This window comes from Cariama cristata, unplaced genomic scaffold (genome assembly GCF_000690535.1).
Source record: "Cariama cristata isolate BGI_N322 unplaced genomic scaffold, ASM69053v1 scaffold5729, whole genome shotgun sequence".
Taxonomy (NCBI): Eukaryota; Metazoa; Chordata; class Aves; order Cariamiformes; family Cariamidae; genus Cariama; species Cariama cristata.
In genome coordinates, this window is record NW_009635196.1 from 161,978 (window position 1) to 170,918 (window position 8,941).

An 8,941-nucleotide genomic window follows, 5' to 3' on the forward strand; every position below is an offset into this window, starting at 1 on the left:
TTTTTTAAGCATCAGTCTATCTCTGGGTTTGTGCCAGGCTGCAAGGGCTGACATTTCTAGAAGCGCTGCCTCACGCTAACCCCCACAAGTGGAGGTGGGGGGGAGCCAGGGGCTCCCTCCGTTGGCTTCGCTCTCCCTGAGGGGAAGAGGTGCCCCAGGCGAGGAGGCTGGACCACCGCTATGGTGGGCACTCACCAGTTTGGGCCCACGGTACTTAAAAATAATTATAGCTCTGAGGTGAGGGACCGGCCTCTGCTGTGAGGCCGCCCTCAAATCTGCTCCTCTGGCACCCGGGCGCTTCCCACCAGGAGGGGACGGCCCGTCTGTGCGCGACGGAGCTCTCCCAGATTGCAATGAACTCCCACAGCAACCGAAAAATCATCCCTCACCTTGACATCCACTTTCAGGTCATGGTTTTGTATGCCCTTGTTTTTCATGGATATATTTCCCGAGGGACTTCAGCCTAGTTCGGAATTCCCCCACTGCGGCACAAGCTGTTCGAGGGTGGCAGATGAAGAGTGTGGGAACAGCTGCGAAGGCACGAGCCCTTTCCCTTTCCTTTTCTTCTTTCCCCTGTAGCTGCCATTTTTAGAGACCCACCAGTAAACTGCTGTTTTCTATGACTGCTCTGCAACTAAAGATACAGTTTTCCCCTTTACATTTTTATTTAAATGGTTTGGTCATTTGGGGAAAAGAAGAAAAAGACAACAGTAAAATCAAATTCTTTATATTATAAACCTATAATGTTTCTGAACAATACTGCTAGCTTTTGCTGGCAGTATTTGAGAATCTTATATAGGCTAAGAAGGGGAAGAAATTAAACATTTCCCATTTGATGAGGCAGCACCCAACCTTCCCTCCTCTTTTTTTTTTTCTTTCTAGCAAATGTTTGCATGCTATTGAATGAAATGAGGATTGCACATACACACTTTTTTTGTCTCTCATGCCTCAGAAGGAGCTGAGATCCAAACCCCCCTCAGGTTCTGGGGCACCAGCGATGCCAGCACGGAGCACTTCCACACCTTCTGCACATCAGCCACCAAGGACGGGATTTACAACACCGCAGACACTTTAGAGAGTTTAGGCTTCAGAGCACAAATATCACTTACTGCCTGTGGGTATCTTAAATGCTGATGTGAGCATATGCCACCACTTCCCTCATTTCTTCTGAAATACCAGAGATTATTGTGATGTCTTTGGCATAATAGCCTACTCATAAGAACGCTTGCCTTGGAAATGAGGATAAAATCTGCAAGTTGCTTTACCAGTAAGCTCTAGGCTAGGCTGCAGTATGGTGGGATCAAGTCACCCACTCCCCCCCCCAGCCCCAGCATCATGCCGGAGCTGTGCCAGTGTGCAGAACAGATTTGAAGTTTCGTTACACCAAAGAGAGGGAAAGCACAGCAGAGATGTTGATGCTGCGATCTGGAGACCAGGATGCTCGACAAGGAGCCTGGCAGTGTCCTGCCTGCTCTCCAGGATGTTTCTGGCTTGTTAAGGCTCTTTAACATAAATCTCCTTCAGATGGTATACAGCTCAGCATCTAGGGCCACATCCTGGGAGACACAATCTTGAAACATTGTGGGCAGAGGAATGAATTAAGCCTAGGGTCCCATTTGCTAGCCAATATTTTAAGCCCTGGATAATTACGATGAGCACTACAGCCCTCCGCACCATCTCGAAAGACGAGGGTGAGTCAGTAAGTTCATTACAAAAGAGAGGTGTCTCCTTCAGGGACGATGCTGTGCCCCATGCCCCAGGCAGGCAGAGGTGCTTACCTGCAGTTCTCCCAAGCCAGGGGCAGGCATCAGATTTGCCTCTGCCCTCTGATTTCCTATTAGGTATCTCCAGGTGACTCCTCAATCAGCATGCAGGTGGCACATGGGGGCTGGGACACCCAACAAGATAGCCTTACCTGGTCCCTAAAAGTTACCTGGTTTGATTCAATTTTTAGCTGGTAATACAAAAAGCTTTTTAAGAAACTTCTTGCTGCCTGCGCTGCAGCCGGGGTGTTACAACTGCTGCAGGTCACATACCCAGAGATAAAGCTCTGGGGAAAGGGATGAGGACTGGGACGAGGACTTTAGGAGGCATTAATCAGAAACATGCTTGGGCACATATATGAGGATTGTCATTCCTTTAAGTTATCCTCCTTTACTTCTAGGTCTTTTATCTATGCATATATGCATCAGGATTTTTATAAATAAAATAATTCACCAGAATTACAGTAATGCCAGCACCAGAGGAGCCACACAGCAATGCTAATGTAATGATTGCTTTCATGTGGTTGTTTAATCACTCAGAAGCACCATTTGGTGCCTGCAGGATTTTTGCATCTTCAGGCCCCTGCGAGAGGACCAGCTGAGGGTAGGTGCTCGCTTCCCCCTCCGTCCTGGTGGTCTCTGACCAGGGGCAGCGAACAAATGGAAATCAGAGGTAAGCAAGAGTTAAAAGAACAAAAGCTGTGTGGAAATGGCATGCATACTTTATTTAATACCTTAATAAACCAGGAGGTTTTTGAGGCAGCAGATAACAAACAGAGATAGAAGGAAAGTTTGTCTGAAGGAACGCAGAGGTTTAGAAGTGACCTTTTAAAGGTCTACACCCAAACAAAGGCTCAGAGCAGGGAGATCCACTTTAAAACAGAACAAAACGAGTTCAGCTCCGCAGCAATGCTGTTGGAGCCCTCACGCTCAGCAAAGCATTTGCAGATGAGCTTGTGTTTAGGTTTGGGCTAAGGTTTTGTTTATTCCCATTGGACTTCATCAAGTGTTTAGTATTCTGTGATGTGTGTGCTTAACAGAGCACGTGCTTCTCTGATGGAGAAGGTGGAGAAGAGATTAATTGCACTCTGACTCTTCCAGTACAAAAACTAGGGGCTACGAAATGCACTGCAAAACAAACAAAATAATGTGGTTATTCCTCCAGTGTGTAGCAGATCTTCAGTAAGCTTGGTCTTTGTTTTCTTTCTTTTCCAGGCAGGCACGTGGCACACGAACACAGATGCTCAGACAACTCTGCTGGTGTGCACAACCCAGCTGTCGGACATTGTATTGGTAATGAAGTTCCAACACCTATTATCACCTGGTCCCTTGAAAAGTGAAGAGATTTCACTTTACCAGCTTACACGGCTTGTCTGAGTCACAGAGTCAGGTAACAAGCGAGCGCCCTTATCCTTTTCTAAGGGCTCCCAACTCATGGCATTTGCTGGGGCGTTTTGGTTGCAGCAATGCACCAATTTAGAACTTGTCTCATCAAAAATCAAGGTGGGGAATGCAGCAGAGCACTTAGGCACCAAGCGTCAAGTTTTCAACTTGAAATCCCCAGGACTATTCTCGTACTTAAATTTCCACAAGCAGTAAGTGCTTTGTTAGATCAGTTTCTGTCTACAGCAGATCGTCTGCCCGAACCCACTGCTAAAAAGAGGGAGGAAAGGTATGTTGATGTGCATAAGCATGTCTCCTGTTTGACTTTAACAACTTTTTCCAAATCATTTTCTCTCCTGCCTTGTCAGACGAAAAGCAGATAATAGTAGGATAAACATCCTGGTAACTGCTGCATTTCTCACCAATGTTTGTTTTACAGGCGTGGGGTTTTTAACACACATTTTAACACGGTGAACCCTGGATCTTCACAGCAGTACAAATACATAACAGTTTCAGAAACAGTTTCAAACCTAGCTATTTTTTATATTTTCTGTGCTAGCCAAGCATATGTTGTTGTCTGGAATATAAGACAGTAGTTGAATAAAAAGAAGATAACTGCATGTTCTACACACAGTAATACCCCAATAAACCAGGATGATCATTAAAAGCACAGAAATTACCCTAGATACATATCATTTATATCAGTTTCTGATAGAATTCTTTCAAGATTTGTTTTTTTTTCTTTTTAAATCAGGGTGCCACTGAAAGACACCTTGAAATTACTGCTATTCAGGAAAGGAAAATAAAACCATGTTTACAGCTAAAATGAAGTTATTGATTTTGGTTCCATAAGCAGAAATACACAAATGGCAGAGCTCAGCATTTTCCGACGTGTGCTCAAGTCATGTTCCCAGCAATCAACAGCGACGTAATCAAATTTTTTTTCCTCTCAAAAATAACGATCTTGGCAGATTTTGTTAAATAGCTTGCCAGGCTTTGCTGTTCCTGTGGATACTGTGTGCTTTTGGTGATCGCTGGGTGCTGAGGTGTATTTGCGTCTCACGGCCGCGTTTCCTCACTCCCTGTGCGTGTGGCTGCTAACTGCTGCGTGAGATATTTCCAGGTAAGAGTGATGTCGTGACTGCGGCGGGCGCACCGCTGGCCCCGGGGAGCAAGCCCTGCCTACACCTCATCTCTCAGCCTTTGCCTCGGTTCCTGGCTCTTTCCCAGCCGCTCTTGGCTCACACAGCTCTGCCTGGATCACCTCCCCTCCCTGTCCTCAGCCAGTGTCCCAAGCCCTCGCTTTCTCCTCTGCTTCTTCCCACGCGACATGAGACCACTGGAAGGAAGACCACCTCGCCACTTGCTCTGCCTCATCTCAGCAGACCACTCCTTGGTTCACGCATTTTCCTACTCCTGCTTCTAAATCTTTTTCTGGTGGTCTAGTATATCTAGTTATTGCCTTATGAAATGCTTCGTAGTCATTTGCATGAACATTACTGCAGAATAATGCATTTATTTTACCATTTAGGAAGAATGGAAGATGTGAAAAATTCGGAGCAGCATTTTCTATTTTAGTTGCCCATAGTTGGGTATCTAAATTAAATTAAATTTTAAGAAAACAAACCTAAAAGCACATCACAAAGGAGATCATCAGTGGTGCTGAGAACACCCTATCATGATTGCTTTCGTTATTCTCTGAAGAGGGCACGTGAATGGAAAGTGCCATATAAGGCACCAAGAAAACAAGAAGTCGTCTGCATGAAGATGACGGCATCTTTTCAAGCATCCTTATTCCGGGTGAGTAATATATCCCAGTTGGGAAGAAGGCCAGATCAGAGCCCTGGTTCTTATTGCTAGACCGTGTGTTTTCTGTGAGTGCCATTACACTGCAATACTCACACACATGCCAGGAAAGTATGTTGGGGACATGGACAAGTACCTCCCAGTGAAATTTAAGCCGATCATTTAGACCACGTTAACATGGAGTTGCAAAGTGCTTGCACTAGTGTCTGATCGTGCTCACAGGCACCCACACAGTCACTGTGGGCGGGGGCACTGAGAACAGCAGTTGTCCCATCCAGTTACTGGTAGGGGACTGAGCATCCTTTGTGTCAAGTTAAGAAACAGAATAACTCACCTATATAAATGAAGTAATCCATTTCACCTGCAGAGCCCAACTGGTGTCAGGGTCACCGCTACCCGCAATTTCCCATTCTGGTGCTCTGGCTGTAAGCACAGGTGCTGCAGGGCAGAAGACCTCGAATAGGCTTTGGTGTTTCAGCAAGACGTGAAAAGAAAGACTCCATCGAGACACGTGCTTGTTCAGACTTCCATCTGGAGCGATCATTTAAGCATATTTTAAGAGGTGCCCTTCCCATTAGTTCTTCTAAAGCATGGCCTTATCAATCCTGTTTCAGAACAACACATCTCTACCGAAGGGATTTTATTTGACTGCCAAACCACAGTGCACCAGCAACCACTTCCGTGCTCATAAAGCTTCACCAGCTTGAGTTCTCTCCATGAGTTAGTGGCCCAAGAGAAGGAATCCAACCGGTCTGTGCTCTTGAGAGCTTACCCTGCCACATTTCTTTCTTTATACAGCTAAATATTGTAACTGCATTTTAAGCCTAGAAAGTTTGGTAGTACCCCTTTAACTGGTTAGTGAACTTTAAATACCAGCTATACTTTTATCTAACAGACGCATTGATTACATTTCCAAGTGAGTTGTGGTGTTTGCTATCCCACTACCAAATATTTTTCCCTTTGACATTGGCTAGGATTATACTTTATATATTTTTGCCTTTCTCCAAATACAATCTTTATATTCATTTCTTAACCTCTGTGTTTATGTATTTTATTGAATTTTTGAAGATTGGATTCATTTTCAGCATTTGATTTGTTGCAGCGACTTTGGGCTGGCTGCCCAACTTAACCATCGTTGCTACCCTTGGATGATGGCCTGACCATTAATTATTTCCCTGCTGAAACTGCATTACCACAAAACAAATTTTGATATAATGACATTAAGTAAAGACCACAGAAAACTGCCCAGCATTAGAAATTTTTTCTTGGCAGCTGTTTTATGCTTTTTCCTCACATCATCTAAATCAAGAATGAGATATCATTTAATATTTTACCAGCTTATGAATAAACAGGCCTTCTATTTTCCTTGATGTAAATATAACAACATCAGCATTGACATAATTATCAAATCACACACATTATCCCGCAATCTTTATAAATTCAATCTCCCAAATAAGACAACGCGTTTAAGCACAAAAAGGTTGAATTATATAGTGCTAAGGTTCACAGTGTCACCATCCTTGGTTTACAGGGTGCAACAGTTCTTACTTCCTTAACCCCAGACAAGCCTTGGTACGTAAAAAAGATTTAATAAAATACTTATTACTCATCTTTACCAATATGGCAATTTCTAGCCACAGAACTTTTGCTAAACCAGTCAAGACTGGAATGAAGGCTCTTGAGGTGAAGGGGTGGAGCAAGAGGAAAATATGTCTAATTAAGAATGAACACCGTATAGGTTCACTGTTAGCATAATTGAAGGGCCAACAACACGCATTTTGGTTGCTTATATCACAACCATGCAATTATGCTAATATATGGTAATGTCATTGCCCTTGAAAAAATTGTTTTCCTGTGTTAATTTAGGAAAAAGATCAATTATGAAGTCATATGGTTTGGTCTTGCTGGTGGTGATCTCGTCCTGTTGCTGAGCAACAGAAGAAGGATTTATTCCTGTGTACTTCCACCGTTCCGAAGTCGGCTCCCTCAGAGCAACCCCTTTCCCTCTAAGCTATATACATGTGGAAAATAAAACACAATTTTTTCCAGCAGAATATTTTTAAAGAAATAACTGCAGAGGTGTTGATTTACCACTGAGAATGTAAACAGTTAGAGTCTGAGACAGTCATTTATATCCTGTCCTCTGCTACATTAATCCAATTCCATTTTAGCTAAGGGCAGCCTGATGTTCATTATCCTTCAAGAAGGTAGGGCTTGCTTGCCAAATATATGCTTTTGCGGTAGTTACTATGCTTCTAAATATTTCTTCATAGATTCCTGTTGCACAGTCCCAGTGTATTTTTTTAAAGAATAATTTTTTTTTTTTTTTACTTTATCATTGGTTTTGAAATCTCTCACTGCAATTTAATGAAGAAGAATAAAAGTAACAGGGTAATACAGTTATGGCAAATGTCTTTGACTACTTCAAATCAAATTTTTTTTTTTTCTCGATTACAGACCAGTAAAGTCAGTGGGTTTTATAAATTAGAACACAAGAAGGCCATCATAGTAAGTGATGGAGTAAGTCCAACTTTTTGCATTCTTGTTTTAAATAGGGATTTTATTACCTGCTCCTGCACAACCCACAGCCTATCTTTTTATCTTTGCCCAAGAGGTCTTGGCTGGCAGTCTCAAATTTTAATTCCATCCCAAAGCAGAGACACACAACTCTTGTGTGTGTGTTTGTGCAGCACACACAACTCAGTTGCCAGGTGTGACACTTCCCGTCTCCTCCGGAGTACAGCCTGGTACAAAACCTGCGGTCCTGGCCACATCCAGAGCTTCGCTGTGCTTGGTGCTGTACAACCAGAGAGGGAAGACCATAAACCTCCAACCTAAGCAACTAGAGCAGACAGGTACCAAAGGGACCAAAGCTTAAAGTGTGAAGTAACAAGTAAGGAGTAAGGGAGAAAGAAAGGTATTCAACATTCGTGCCAGCCAGCCCAGTCTCCTTTCACCAGGCTGCATTGCCTACCTAAAAATGTCATTCAGAAGACTCTCATTAGTACTTTTCTGAGGTCAAAAGGAAAAATATTCACAAAACTATACCACTCAAAGCCCAACCCATCCCTCAAGGGGCTGTGTTCATTACAAAGTCACTCCTAAGAACTAGCATTGCTTAGCTCCTTCATGTACACAGCCCTGGGAAAAAAATATATACTGTTGTTTGGCCTAATAATGACATTGAGATACTCTAAGTACCTGGAGTTATAAATGTTCCCATTTCATGCAGCAAATTCCAATTTCTTCTTTAACTTAACAGAGGTACGAAGCTGGCTGTAACAGGGCAGAGAATACTGATGCTCATACCAGCAGAAAACCATTTTCCCCAACTGATGCTTTTCAGTGATGAGTTATCAAAATATTTCTGTCTGGTTCCCATTATTGTGTGTGTACTAGTTTGGCTTCTTGGGCCCACTTTAACCGTTACTGTTTATCTGTTTCTAATTCTTTCTATAGGTGGTGGTGTTCTCTAAATTTTGTAGCACTTTATGACTAAAGTAGCAAGGAAACATACAGGTACGTAAACAACAGTCTTCATCCTTTCATCCAAAGTGCATCAAGAGGCTAGTCTGTGGAAAGAGCTAATGATCCAGTCAGCACAAGAACATATTACAAATTGGAATTCTAATAGATAATCTCTAGATGCAGATTTATCATGTAATTATACAGTTGGAGAAATGGAATATTTTTGTATGATTGCTTTTTCTGTTGCCGTAGCCTCTTGCAATGATCTCTTTAGCATTTGAATTCCTAGTTGCATTCAACAGACAAGGCTTTGAATGAATGTTACTCGACAGGGTGGTCTTCAATGAGAAAGGCAGGAAGGGGGCAGTAAGGGAAAAAAGTATGCTACAAATAGGTACAAAGGGACTGAAAGCCGTGGGATCTCTCTGCATTCTTTGTTCACATGATGTTGGCAAGTTGTTTTCATGCAGTTCATCGGCTACTGCAATCTGTGTATGATACAGTCCCCCAGCAGTTCAGCA